The sequence below is a fragment of the Pteropus vampyrus genome, unplaced genomic scaffold (genome assembly GCF_000151845.1).
Source record: "Pteropus vampyrus isolate Shadow unplaced genomic scaffold, Pvam_2.0 Scaffold20, whole genome shotgun sequence".
Taxonomy (NCBI): domain Eukaryota; kingdom Metazoa; phylum Chordata; class Mammalia; order Chiroptera; family Pteropodidae; genus Pteropus; species Pteropus vampyrus.
This window is the reverse complement of record NW_011888801.1, coordinates 10541683-10556347: the sequence shown is the minus strand read 5'-3', so window position 1 is coordinate 10556347 and position 14665 is coordinate 10541683.

The window sequence follows — 14665 nt, the reverse complement described above, 5'->3', positions numbered from 1 at the left end:
CTCAGGTGTAAGAGCTTTTTAGCACAGAATTCACTGTGGTATGCCTCCACAATCTCTCAAAGTCTTTAATAAGCAGCTGAGCAAGGGGAGAATCTTTCATTAGATCAGATCATGCTGAGACCCTCTCATTTGGGACCCCTTAGAGCAGTAGTCCTCAACCTTTTTGGTACCAGGGACCGGTGCTCCTATGAGAATCTAATGCCTGATTATCTGAGGTGGAGCTGAGCCCATGATGCTAATGCCAGGGAGCAGCTGCAAATACAGACGAAGTTTCGCTTGCTCACCCACTGCTCACCTCTTGCTGTGCGGCCCAGTTCCTAACAGACTGATATTGGTCCATGGCCCAGGGGTTGGCAACCTCTGCTTTACTGAATAATCCCAGAAGTGAACAGAAGAGCAGGAGAAAACCTTCTTGGAAAAGGTTGGAAGGAGAAAGAGACAATGACTTGTTTTCCCAGCCACAAAGACCGAAAGCACGTCTGGGCATACATCACAATACACTTTCTATTTAGGGAGCCATATCTGTGCTCAGTTATCAACTTCTGCTTAACATTTCTATGTTGAAAAAAAAAAAAAGAAAAGAAATCTGTCTCTGGTAAGAGTAGAGTATTTTTGTTCTTTGAGGAAAATTGAAACAAATAAAGCTACATTTTAAAACTCATAAGTAATCTAAATAAACATAAATAAATAAAATACCATTTTCCAAATTAGAATAATTCAAATAATTCTCCATACTAACTAAAGTTAGATAAAATGGCACACTCATACATGACTATTAGAATAAATTACTATAAAAATTGTGAAAAGGAATTGGAATGTTAGAAATATTTATATCAGCTATACCATTCATGGTTGTGCAACTTATGTTTTGCACAACCCCAAGAGTCATGATTCACTTTGCAAGAACTTCAGTATAGCTATTTAGACAATTGTCCCATAGATGGCAGCCGAGGGTCTGGAGGAAAGAATGTCTCTTTCTAATTTGCACAAAATTGCCTTATCAGCTATTGGCAAGAGCAATTTACATACGTGAACACAGTAGCTCCATTTCATGAAATCTACACAAAGTAAAAAAATAATTCCAATGTGTAAAATGTTTTATTTACAAAGATGTTCATTGAGCATTATTCAAAATTTGCAAACATCCTAAATATCTGATAGTAGGGAATGATTAAATCGATTGTAGTATACACAATTGATATTTATGAACTGCTTGTAATGATATTGCAAAAAGCTTTTGCTATGTTATCATTATAATTTTATAAGTAGTGGTACAAAATTGGGCATACAGCATGATTACTACTAAGTAAAGCAAACAAAAAATTTAAAAAGCTATTCATAATAAAAATTCAGAATGGTAATAAACCAAAATATTAGCAGCAGTTTTTTGGGGGTGGGTAAGATTAGTAATGATTATTTTTGCCTCTTTATTTACTATCTTTTCCAAATATTTTAATGAGCATGTATTCATTTCATATTGAAATCTGTACTCATAAATTTTTAGAAGCAGAGGAGTTAGAAATTAAAGGCAGAGTTAAAACCTCTCAAAATTCTGTTTCGGAAACATGAAGACATTAAAATACCTGATGTGGTATTTCAGCATTTATGGAGATAATTCAGTACCTGAGCCAATGAAACTATTTTTTACCACCTGCTCCAGAAACTCTTATTGAGAGTAGGAGGCAGGAACATAGGAAGCTCTACAGAAGGAGAGAGAAGAATCCCTGTCATCAAAAGTTACGGAGTATTACTAGTGTGCACAAAAACGTCCCAGTACCAGTCCTCAGACCCCCAAACATTCCAGGGGATAGTCCCTGAAGGTGGCAGAAAAGCCCTCCTTCCAATCGTTATGGGATGGTTATGTTAAGAATATTCTCAAATATCCCCACTTCACATCTACCAGCGATAGCAATCTTGAATTTATCTTAAGTTTCTTTGAAATCATTGATCTTCTTATGTCCTTTGTTGCTATATTTACTACCCATGGCATAAAGTAAATTTTTAGTTATTTGAGCCAGACAATCTATTCTGTGTTTCTTAGGGCTCTATTCCCAGAGAGAAGGATGACTTTGAGGAGGCTTAAAGTTTGGGAGAGTTTTCTTCCTGGTCAAACACTGACAACTACACACTTCAGACTCCACTCTACCCATTCCTTAATTAGCCATCACCCAGCCAAACAGAATATGTAGGCACAACCTACCCCAATCATGGGCATATGGAAATCTTACCTAAATTCAGGGTCTAGAATGCTATAGGCCAAACAGGTTTACTTTTCCCACATCCCCATTATATTTCCTCTGTCAAGCCTCTGCTCTGACTTTGTTCATACTTCTGCTTGGACAAGAGGCCTGCCCTGGATCCTACTCACCGGGTGATTCTTGGTTGTCAAAATAGTCCCCCATGTTTGCTGAGGCTCAACTTCAAACAATACAAAGCATCCCACTCTATAACACTGTCTAGCGTCAGACTTTAGGTCAGTACCAGGAGGTTGCTACTATCATGTGTTTCCCTCTAGGTCATTGATGCATTATTTTGGCAAATATTTGTGAGCATGCACAAGATGTCAGGCATATACTAAGCTCTGTGGATTCCATGGTGACTTCCTTCTAGAAAATTAAAGCCCCTGACCCCATGAAAGTTACATACTAACTGAAAAAGTAGAAAATTAACAAATGATCAAATAAATAGTTTGAGATAAAAAGATTATAGACTTGAATAAATACTATGAAGGAAATAATAAATATGATGAGATAAAGTAGAAGAAATTACATTTGAACTGAAGAACGGAAATGAGCCAGTCATGGCAATTGCTGGGCTAATTTAGAACTTTTCTAAGGTTAAAGACAACCATTAATATGGAACAAAATCCTATCCTCCGAGCAATAGTTTTCAAACTTTAGCAAGAATGTGAGATATTCTGATTCAGTATTTCTGGACAAGAAAAGTAAAAAAAAAAAAAAAAAGTGGGACTACAGCAAAGAAAATTATTAAACAAAATTAAAAGGCAGCCTATAGAATGGGCAAAAATATTTGCAAATCATATATCTGATGAAGGATTAATATGTAAAATATATAAAGAACTCATATAACTCAATACCAAAAAAAAAAAATCTGAGTAAAAATATGCAGAGGATCTGAATAAACATTTCTCCAAAGAAGACATGTAGATGGCCAACAGGTGCATGAAAAGATATTCAACATCACTAATCATCAGGGCAATGCAAATCAACAACCACAATGAGATATGACCTCACACGTGTCAGAATGGCTATCATAAAAAGACAAAAAATAAAAAATGTTGGCAACGATGGGGAGAAAGGGAGTCCTTTAGCAGCTGATAGGAATGTAAGGTGGTGCTGTCACTATCAAAAATCAATACAGTGGTTGCTCAGAAAAACTAAAAATTGAACTACCATATGATCCAGCAATTCCATTTCTGGGTATTTATATAAAGGAAATAAAAATAACATGTCGAAGAGATATGTGCATCCCACTACAACATTCACTGCAGCATTGTTTACAATAGCCATAACATGGAAATAACCTAAGAGTCTATCAATGGATGAATAGATAAAGAAAATGTGATATACATACATACACACATATATACATACATAAACACACAATTATACATTATTCAACCATTAGAAAATGGAAATCCTGTCATTAGCAACAATATGGAAAGAACTTGAAGGTATTATGCTGAGTGAAATAAGTCAGAGAAAGACAAATCCCATATAAACTCACTTATATGTGGAATCTGAAAACGAAAACAAACAAATAAAAAACATAGGTAAAGAGAATAAATTGGTAATTGCAGAGGTGCTCAGTAGAAGATAGATGAGAAGTGTAAATGCAGGCAAAAGATGCAAACTTAGAGTCATAAAATAAATAAGACCTGGGGATGTAATGTACAGGATGGTGACTATAGTTAATAGTACTCTATTATGTATTTGAAAGTTGCTAAGAGAGTCTATTGTAAAAGTTCTCATCACAAGAAAAAAATGTCACTATGTGTGGTGACAGATGTTAACTAGACTTATTGTGGTGATCATTTCACAATGTTGAATCATTATGTTATATACCTGAAACTAACATAATGTTATATGTCAATTACATCTCAATTTAAAAATGCTTCTGAATAGGGTTCAGAAATCTGAGTTTTTAACTACCAACCCCAAGTGATTTTTTTCTGGCTTTATTGAAATATAATAGACAATTAGTTGCTCGTATTTATATTGTACAATTCAATGAGTTTGTTTTTCAATTATAGTTGGCGTACAATAATATACCAGTTTCAGTTGTACAACATAGTGATCAGAGATCCACATAACTCACAAAACGGTCACTCTACTAAATATAGTACCCTTTTGCCCCCTTACATATTTATTACAACATTATTAACCATCTTCCCTATGCTACATTCTACAACTCCATGTTGATTCTGCAACTATCGATTTGTACTACTTAATCCCTATGCCATTTTTTTTGCCGTCCTCCCAATCCCCCTCCCACCTAGTAGTCATCAAAATATTATCTGTATCTATGAGTTTATTTCTGCTTTTCTTGTTGTTGTTGTTTATTTTGTTCTTTAGATTTCACATGTACGTGAAATCATACGATATTTGTCTTTTTCTATTCAACCCATTTCATTCAGCACAATACCCTCTAGGTCCATCAAGGCAATATCTTTTTCCATTCCCTCCCTTTTGGTCTGTGTGTGTCTTTTAATCTGAAGTGAGTCTCTTGTAGGCAGCCTATATAAGGATCTTGTTTTCTTATCCATTCAGCTATCCTATCTTTTGGTTTGGAGCACTTAATTCTTTTCCATCTGAGGTACTTGTTGATAGGAATGTAGTTTTTACCATTCTTTATTCCCGTTTTTGATACATGTTATTTCTTCTTAAAGAAGTTCCTCCAACATTTCCTGTAATACTGGCTTGGTGGTGATGAATTTCTTTAGCTTCTTGTCAAGGAAACTCTTTATCTGTCCTTCAACTCTAAATGACAGCTTTGCTCAATAAAGTAATCTTGGTTGTAGATACTGGGTTTTCATCACTTTGAATATTTTGTGCCAGGCCATTCTGTCCTGCATAGTTTCTTCTGAGAAATCAGCCACCAGTCTTACGGAAACTCCCTTATAGGTGATTGTTTTTCTCTTGCTGCTTTTAAGATTCTCTATTTAACTTTTGACATCTGAATTATGATGTGTCTTGGTGTGGGCCTCTTTGGGTTCATTTTTTGGGGGACTCTCTGAGCTTCCTGGGGTTATATGTCTATTTCCTTCACTAGATGAGGGAAGTTTTCCATCATTATTTCTTCAAATAGCTCTTCAACATCTTGTTTTCCTTCCAGTACCCCTATGACATGGATATTTTTCCATTTAATAATGTCTCATAGGCTCCTTAAATTATTATTATAGTCTTGGCTTCTTTTTTCTTTCCATTCTGTTGAGTATCCTTGGCTTCCCCATCTTCTGTATCAGTGGTTCAATCTTCTTCTTTATTCACTCTGTTTATTCCATTTAATATACTGTTCATCTCAGACATGTTCTTCATTTCTGATTGGTTCCCTTTTATAATTTCCATTTCCATATTTATGTTTTTTTATCTCTTGTTAAAGTTCGCACTGAATTCAGCTACACTTCCCTAAGTTCAGTGAGCATCTTTATAACCAGCGTTTTGAACTCTGAATCTGTTAGATTGCTTGACTCCATTATTTCTGGATCTCTGTTCTCTTCTCTTATATGGTTTCTGCTTCTTTCTCTTTTCATTTTGGCTGCCTTTCTGTTTCTACATACCCAGCAAAGCTCCTAAGTCTCCCAGCCTTATTAGTGTGGATTTGTGTAGTAGGTGTCCAGGGACACAGTCCTGAGAGGGGCTCAGCTGCAAGTTTAGCCTCAGCCTGTGCCCCTCCAGAGCCACCTGTTAAGATTTAGCAAGTGATCCACAGATGATTTCCTTATAGTTACCTCAAGAGGCCATGCTAGACACTGCAGTCAGCTGTCACCAGTGTGAGTCTTGGTGCTGCTCAGCAAGAGGCACCTGACTCACCTACTCAGCAAGGGGCATCTGATACACCTTGCTGTGGTTTGAGTGGGGCTGCAAGTTGTGGGAGGTGGAATTTCAGGAAATCCTCTGAGCGGAGCAACCAGTGTTATCCAGTTTGATGCCATCTCAGCTAGGCAGTGCTGAGTCTGCACATTGGGAGCAGGAAGGGCTCAGAAGAGGAACAATGGATACCACCAGCACTTCTGTCTGGGAGGCCTCACCTCTGGCTCTCATCAACAACTCAGTGTTCCCCTGTAAGCCAACCCAGAGAAGCCAACCCGGCACTGGTACTCAGAGTGAGCAGGTCCATCACCCAGAAAGTCCGCTCATAGACACGGCTTCTTTAAAAGAAGTCTGAAGTTGCTGGCTGCCACTGCCACAGCCTCTGTCCCACTCGACCTCTTGGGACCAGGCAACCTTGCTTCTTCGCCCCCTTCTATCTTCTACCATTTTAGGTTGATTATTTCTCTCCCTAGTTGTAGTGTTTCCGTTCCTCTAGATCCCAGATGACTTTCCTTGCTGTTTGCTCCATGTTTCTTTCGGAACTTTGATTTGGTCTCAAGAGAGATGACAGAGCCTCTATCATCTATGCTATTTTTTTTTCTCTTCCTTGCTATAGGTTGTTCTTGCACCATATGTTTGAAATAGTGCTCTAGAACAAGAAAAAATAATGTTAATATTAAATATTTGATAAATTATTACTATTAAAATGCTTTTGGAGGATGCAGAATAACTTAGAACAGCAGTTAAATGCATGGAATGTAGGGTCAGGTAGATCTAACTCAAATCATGGCTTTACTTTCTGTGATCTCAGCCCTATTATTCTTACTTGCAAAATAAAAGAAAACTTCCTTGTGAGATTATTATGAAGATAATTTTTTAAATATATTGTGAAGATTTAAGAAACCTAGGGCTTGGCACATATTAAGTACCCAAGAATAGGTGTTTGTTGATGGTGGTGGTGATGGTAATGAAGATGATCATTGATGATGATGATAATCCAGAAGGAGCATCTGGAAACCTACATTTCATTTCAAACAAGTATTGTTCATTCTAAAAGCATTGCATTTTTCCCAAATAAGGCACAGTCCCCAAGTTTCCATTCTAGGAGGCTTATGAAGCTTAAATAAAGGAAATAAGAGAAAACGGAAAATAGACTTGGACATTAAGTCTAAAGCCCAAATGACTCCAAATGCTACATAAGACAAATTAGTGAGAGATGAGTAGAGTCATCACACTGGCCCTCTGTTGCATTGTCTGCCAAGCATGAAATCCCTCTTCTTTGGGTATCAGAGCCTTGAGTTTCCTTTGAAAATTCTCCCTTTCCCACACTCTTACTCTACATGGTTTGGGTGAGCTGATCCTGCTCCTCAGATCAATGATGAGATATAGTCAGATGTTACTGCCTACTTCAGAAAGTGGATTGGAGGATGAAATGGAAATTAATAAGGGCCTTTGCCTTATTATTTCTATTAGAGTTACCATGCGGGGACAGTAACAAATAAGAAATCAGTTTGGTTATTCTGTAGTAACTATCTCAGTGCTTTGGTTGTACTTGTATTCAGGACCATTACTTCCCTTCAGCATCTCTTGGTGCCCACCTTAATACTGGCAAAGACACACTGCTGAAGAAAATGCCATAAAAAGAGATGAACCAATACTCCAGAATGTCTGTTCTGGTATTGACTCAGTTCGAAAGACAAGTTACCCTAAATCTTGCTCTTTATAGTTGAAGCTACAGCTACAGCTTCAACTATAAAGTTTAAGCACCTTAATCCTGTGCACTTGGGTTCAACAAAACAGAATGGCTACAGACCCAGGTGTGGCTCCTGCTCAATGCTGTTGAAGACATGAGCATCACGCAGGCATATGAACATTTGTCACAGCTGGGCTGTGAGTTCTGAACACGAAATGCAGGCCTTGCAAATACGGTGTAAACTGCTTCCCAGAAGAAACCAACTAGAGGTTCCTGCCCAGACTGAGCCATTATTAACCAGCACGTAGGGGCTTTCAGGAGGGGCCTTGAGGTTCCTTCTAGACCAAGGTGGGAGATGACCTCAGAGCCTCTCACACCTGCTGCAGGATCTCTGCTCTGCCTGGTATGTACAAAACAACAGGCTGGAAATGTCTTTTGTCTGGAAGGTATGGAAAATTGATGTGTACAATTCCAATTTAAGGTGCTATTCCAAGACTTGTGGCCAATGGACCAGTCATGGCCGAATACAGAGAAGGGAGACAAAGAGGTCACTTTCCCCTGCACTTGACTGTCACATGCATGGGCAGCTCTACCCTCTTCTAGCGAGGTTGAGTGCTGAAAGTGTGGGCAAGGGATTGTTCTGTAGCAACGGCTCCTCTGACTGTGTCTTCTCAATTTTTCTTCTGCATATCACCAACCAAGATAATTTTGACTCTTTACTTTAGCTAATGGCTATTATGAGAATATCAGGTGTGTGAATACACTTTTACAAATTCTACAAATTTCTGCCATTTAAGCTATTGATAAGTCTGCTTTGAGGGCCATTTACTCCTCCAACAATTGAAAATAATAACATAAAATCTGAGGCATGTCTTCTCATGGTAGGAAGAGGGAAAGGTATATAAAGTAATAGGAGCTGAAATATTTGTTAATTGCCCTTTTTTATGCCAGACACTATGCCAGATGCTTTTTACTAATTACTGCATATAATCCTCACAAAGATTCCTATGAAATAGGATTAATTATTTCTATTTTCAGATGAGAAAATTGTGGCTAAAAGATCTAACATTGCTTGTTCAAAATCACAGAACTAATAAAAGAAATATTCAACCTTCAAACCCATAGCTTTCTGATTTCCAGATGCCTACATCAAGAGGTCTTTTACCCATATATGTGTACACACACATACACATATGGACACATATAGTTACTCATTTAGATGTACATGTATATACAGAGGCAAATGCTTAACAAAAGTCTATATAGCTTTGTTTATACACACCTACGTACACATTTTCACTGCACTGACCAGTGAGAATATAGAATCCTCAAGCTCTTCATTAAAGTATTTATGTTAGTAAATGGTTACACTTAGTTTACATAATACCAGAATATCAAGTGAAAAGTGGGCAAAGTAGGCCTTGCAAAGACGTAAGGCCTTCTTCACCTGTGCTTCTCTGAGCTGACTGAGCTGACAATTAGCACATGAACCCCAATGAACCCTTGAACATATGCCTGCTTGAAAACAGAGAATAGACCAATGGACAATCAGAGCCCTTTTTCAGGGCTCTAGGTTTTTTTATTTTCAAATGTCCTGCCCACAGTAGGAGTATTCTTCTGAGTGTGGATGCTGAAATAAGGTAGGATTCTGGAATTAAAAACAAGAGCAGCATGTTAGCCTTTAATCACCTTTTGCCCTGACACAGAGTGGGAACTCAACCAGTGTTTGTTGACTGACTGACTAATTGACTAACCAACAAGGGAGACCAGAAGTTCCAGTCGCAAATCCACCTTTCTAGGTAAAGATGGTGGTTTGTATACTTTAAGCTTGTTATCCTCAGAAGAAACATTTCAACTATTTTTTCTTAAAGATGTCACCTTCCTTAATGATGGGGAAGAAGCCTGGGCTCAGCAGCCTGGTTAGCTCTCCCACTGCCCAGATATCATGGGCATAGGTGAGCTAGCTAGATCCACCTGGTGAATTCCACCAACACACACAGGCATCATTCCCCAGAAGCTGACTGCAAACATGAATACCTACTCAAGGCAAGGTACTGGTCTGCTCACCTCATGCTGTTCCTATCCCCCTCATCCTCAGACTGCTGACTCCTCTGTCTTATTTCCAGCACTCCATTTGGCAACCCTTCTAATCTCCTTTAGGCTCCATGGATTTGGCTTCCTGCTCACTTCTGACTCCCTCTCTCCCTTTGGTTTGAAATAATTTGAAATAATCTGTTGATAAACTCCTAGTTCAGCTCTGACTCTTTAAAATCTCACTAGAAAAGGCTCTATCTCTGTTTCCAACCAGAATCCTAGTCCTCTGAAAATACTATAGACTAAAGGATGAGTCCACACCCCATACACACACACACACACACACACACACACACACACACACACACACACACACACACACCCACCAAGAAAAGGGAGGAGGCAAGAGTCTTCCATATATTCCAGTTGCAAAGGGAGAACATGCTCTTCCATACCTTGGCAGCTGTACTCTATTGTGATGCCTCCAATTTAAATGTCAGTACAATCTGCCCTTATAAAATCTACCCCCCTCCTCCTCCACCAGGGATTGCATCTGTAACCACGGTAACAAAATCCAGGTGCAGCAGCACAACTATCATTTCTATAAGGACAGAGAGCACAGAGAGGGCACGAGGAAGGAGAGGTGCTGAAATGTTCACATGTAGCCTGGACTCTATCTAGGATCCACTTTTGTCCTCATTTAGTCCTTCCCAGAAGAGATTAGGAACACTAATATCTATTTTACAAGTTTAAATGGTCCCTTACCAGTAGTAATATTCTTCTACCTGATGTCAAAACTTCTGCTCCATCTAGTTAGTTTAGCTAAAAGAAATAGTCAATTTCAGGAACAAAATAGTTAAAGCCAGGACATCTCTCTCTGGGCAATAGATCCCTGTGTGTTTGAATTTGCTTTTCTAATTTAGTGAAATATTGTACATTCTTTCTCTCTCTCTCTCTCTCTCTCTCATGCATGCACGCATGCACACACAAACACACACACACATACACACGTACAAAGGCAGAAGAGAAAGAGAAGGGAGAAAAGATGCTAAGAACTCCCTTTCTTTGATCACTGGATATGGTACTAGTGCTTTAAAACTAACATTTAATACTTGCATTATCTATGCTCTCACATGCATGTGCCAATATGTACATCTGTGTGCAGGTGCACGTCTCTGCCTCTGCATGACTATGCATACATGTATGTGTAATAGAGTTTCAATTATTTGCCTAAATTATAGAAACTGTCAGAGCTAGGCGTGTGCAGAGTTTATGATTTCAAAGTTTTTTTCTCATTATGCCATGTTGTCTCCCAAGTAGAATTTCATGGACTGCCCAGAGGCAATCAATCAATCAATCAATTAATTTCAATGAAATTTGGCTGGCATATAAGACACATCATAACCTAAGAAGAAACAAGAAGCTGCCTTTATTGAGTCTCTACTATGGGCTGGCAGCAGTGCCAGACCATCTCTAACTTCAATCTGGCTTGGCTCCTGAACAATATGTTTGTCCAGATATAGGTGCCCCCTTTCTGCAGGCAAATGGGGGACTCATCAACTGTCAGAGTACTAGATGTCTTTAGAGAAGTAGCAACATCCCCTTGAGGTCAAAGTACAAATAAAAGAAACCTGAAATCAGGTATCAGAAAAGATTCTTCTTGACTCAGGATACATTCTCAGAGAGAATCCTTTGCTTTGACTTTGTTGTATCTCCTGATCTTTACTTTGACACATACTCTCTTTATATCTGACATGGTGATACCCATTCATTCTCACTTTTTGGCTTTTGACTTCACCTGTGCTATACTGACCACTCTGAACTTAACTAGTTTAGTTTCTAATTCTATTACTGACCTATAATTGAAACTCCACTCTGAAGACATTGAGCCCTAATCACTTTGCTTTTGGACATAGAAATTTAGATCAACTCAATCATGTCCAGGGCTCAGTCTCCATCACTTGGCCCACTTTTCTCCACTTTATACAATGAATAGAAAAACTAGACAGAAAATCAACAAGGAAATATAAGACTTGAACAATACTAAGTACCAACTAGACCTAACACCTATCTATAGAGTCTCTCATCCAACATCAGCATAAAACATACTCTTCTCAAGTATACATGTAACAATCTCAGGGGGTAGGGGTATCACGATGGTAGGCTAGGTACAAGTGGGGTTTGCCTTCTCTCAAGACCACACTAAAATTACAACCAAATTATAAAATAATCAACATTGAGAACCACCTTAATTCTAGCTGACTATAACTCGTACATCTGAGGATATAAAGAAAAAGCCACATCAAAACTGGTAGGAGGATCATAGACATAAAACAGGCTGGCCCCGCACCCATGCATGGCGATGGAGCACTGGGAGGGAGAGCACAGCTGCAGAGCCCCTCTCCCACCAAAGAAACGAGGGACCCTAGCCCCACATAGGGACTCCCCAGCCCAAAGTCCCAGCCCTGAGAAGAGGAGTTTCCACAAAATCTGACTGTAAAAATCAGTGGGGATTCTGTCCATCCGGGTGAAATCGAAGGAAATTGAAATCCCAGACACTGCCCTTTAAAGGGCCCATGCACAGATTCATGTACCTGCAGACACTCACCCTGGGCACCAGCAGAGGGTCAGCTGCTCATGAGGTACAATAGACTTATGGAGAAGGACAGAATTTCATGGTGCTGGAGTGTGGGCTGGAGGGAGAGCCACCATTATTCCTTTGTTGAGCCCTCCTCCAAAGCAGTCTGCAGATGGGCACCAATGTATTTGTGTGCAACCCTCCTCTGACACGGCCAATTCTGAAGCTACAATGGCTAGTGCGATCGATCCAACCCAACCAACCCACAAATTGCCCTTGGTGGGCCTGTTGCCAGGAAGCCGCTCCTGCTCTGCTCCTTTTCCAGGCTGCTTATTCCACACAGGAAATGAGCCTCAGCGTGTGTGGAATGCATATTTTGGGGAAGACACTTGGTGGCGGACCATTCTTGCCAGCCCAAGCTGCAGTATCTCTTGGGGGGATGGGAGGTGGGCTCTGTGGGCTGTACACAGAGGACAGCTGGCCTTGCTGTGATCTGGACTTTTGCAGATGCCTATGGACTCATAACTGGCAGAAAATCTGATACTGTATTGGCCTGACAACCACAAGTCTCCCTGAGACCTCACCCCACCAAACCCACAAATTGCTCTTGGCGGGCTATTGCTGGGAAGCTGCCTCTACCCTGCCCCTTCTTGGGGCCACACACTCCATGCAGGCAACAGACATCAGCTCAGGCAGCCCACGTAAAACCTGTGCATCCCAGGAGACTTTCAGGGGAAGGCCACAAACCCTGTTCTGAGCTACAGTATTTCTTGAACAGATCTCTGGTGTTTGCAGGCCTGAAGCAGGCAGTAGTTGGCCTTGTTTCAATCTGAGACTTTTACAAGAAGCCACAGAGGCAGCACTGGCATGAAAATTGACACTGCAGTGGCTGGGGAAAAATTGCTTACTATGTCCCAGTGACTCCCTGGGTTACTGCACCACCCAACACACATACCACCTAAAGGCTCTTCCAGCTGTAGAGTCTTATGGGCAACTGGCAGGCAGCCTTAGGCCTTGAGGTGCACTAGACCTTTTGCTAAACTGCTCCAAATTTGGTACTGGGAGTATCCAAATCGCAGCTTGCAGTGTTGTCTCTCCTACTTACCTTTAGATCCAGCATAGGAAGCAACCATCTGTGGATCACTTTGTAGCTCCCAACAGATAGCCCTGTGCAATCAAGGGCAGCAGCTGGCATTGGCCTACTTGAGATCTCCTCCCAAGGGACCACAGAACCAACACACCCAGAGGAAGGAGCTAGACCACAACAGAGCACCACATGACTATCCCCAAAAGCAGTACATCAGCCTGCTAAGGCAAATCCTACTCTGAGGGGTCAACCTCCACACAGCAACTCATACTCTGTGGGAGTGGCCAGTACCTATGGTTAGTCCACCCTAAAATTAATCCTATCCACTGATGTGCGAACTGCAATCAAGAGTTAGCTACAACAGAGAAATGAACACAATCCATACGAAGAACACACCCAGAGCCCCCAGCACAGGTAATTAGGGAGATAGCACTACTGGGCCACAGAGGATACCTACTACATAAGGCCATCTGACCAAGGCTGGGAGATGCAACAGATCTTTCTAACACATAGAAACAAACACACAGAAGCAGCAAAAACGAGAAAACAAAAAACATGCCACAAATGAAACAACAGGGGAAAACTCCAGGAAAAATAATCTAAAAGAAATGGAGGCAAGCAACCTACCAGAGACAGTGCTATACACTAGCAATGAACAATCTAAAAATAAAATTAAGAAACAATTTTATTTACAATAGTATCAAATGAATAAAATACTTAAGAATATATTTATTTTTAAAAAGGGGGCAAGACTTGAAACTTAATATCTGTAAAACATATTTGCAAAAAGTTAAAGATCTGTATGAATTGAAAGACATCTGTGTTCATGAATTGGAAGACCCAATGTTATTAAGATGGCAATATTTCTCAAATTAATCTACAAATTCAATATATTTTCTATCAGAATTCTAGTTGTTTTGTTTTGTTTTGTTTTGTTTTATCCAGAAATTAAAATACTGATTCTAAAATTCACATTGAAATTCAAGGATCCCAGAATAGCAAAACTGTCTTGGAAATAAAAGACAAAAAATAGGACTTTCATTTCTCAATTTCAAAATTTACTACAAAGACACAGCAAAAAAAAAAAAAAAAAAAAAATCACATGGTAGTGCCAGAAGGATAGATATATACATCTATGGAATATAATTAGGAGTATATAAATAAACCTATACATTTATGGTCAATTGATTTTTGACAAAGTTGTCGAGACAATTCAACGG